This window comes from Corticium candelabrum, chromosome 14 (genome assembly GCF_963422355.1).
Source record: "Corticium candelabrum chromosome 14, ooCorCand1.1, whole genome shotgun sequence".
In the NCBI taxonomy this organism is placed as follows: Eukaryota; Metazoa; Porifera; class Homoscleromorpha; order Homosclerophorida; family Plakinidae; genus Corticium; species Corticium candelabrum.
The window spans coordinates 7,502,882-7,503,349 of NC_085098.1; the positions used below are offsets into that span (position 1 = coordinate 7,502,882).

Genomic DNA, 468 nt, shown 5'->3' on the forward strand with positions numbered 1-468 from the left:
CTGTCTGTCTGTCTGTCTGTCTGTCTGTCTAATACATATACTTCAAATCCAAAGAAATTTCCATCAAGAGCTTAAAAGCTAGTCTTTAAGTAAAGTTCCTCTAAATCAACAACAAACACTTAAGGCTACAACAGATGACCCCATAGGGGGTCAGAATACATTTAACCACTTAGTTTAAAACAAATTGATATTCGTCAAGGACACTGCAAGATTTTTGTCCAGCTGTCTGTTTGTCTGTCCGTCCGTCCGTCCGTCCATCTGTCTGTGTTCGTCCGTGTGTCCGTATGGCTCTCCAGAGTGGCTGTGCGTGCGCGCGTTAGCAAATCACCTGTCCATCTGCTGACACTCTCCGACCTGCAAGTGCAACATCTCGCCTCTCATCATACACTCCATATCTCTTCACAACAACGCAATCATTACATCAACCACTTTAATTCAACATCCATCCTCCCCACCTTAGCCCGTCCC

General features: G+C 44.9%; 1 protein-coding gene across 1 annotated transcript in view; it reads left to right on the forward strand.

Moving 5' to 3' along the window:
• The first annotated feature begins 355 nt into the window (after positions 1–355).
• Positions 356–468, forward strand: part of LOC134189589 (P protein-like) — a 9,420-nt gene continuing 9,307 nt past the window's right edge. Inside the window, exon 1 of the mRNA XM_062657907.1 lies at positions 356–468. This exon is cut by the window's right edge and continues 323 nt beyond it. The gene's annotated coding sequence lies outside the window, so the exon portion shown is untranslated.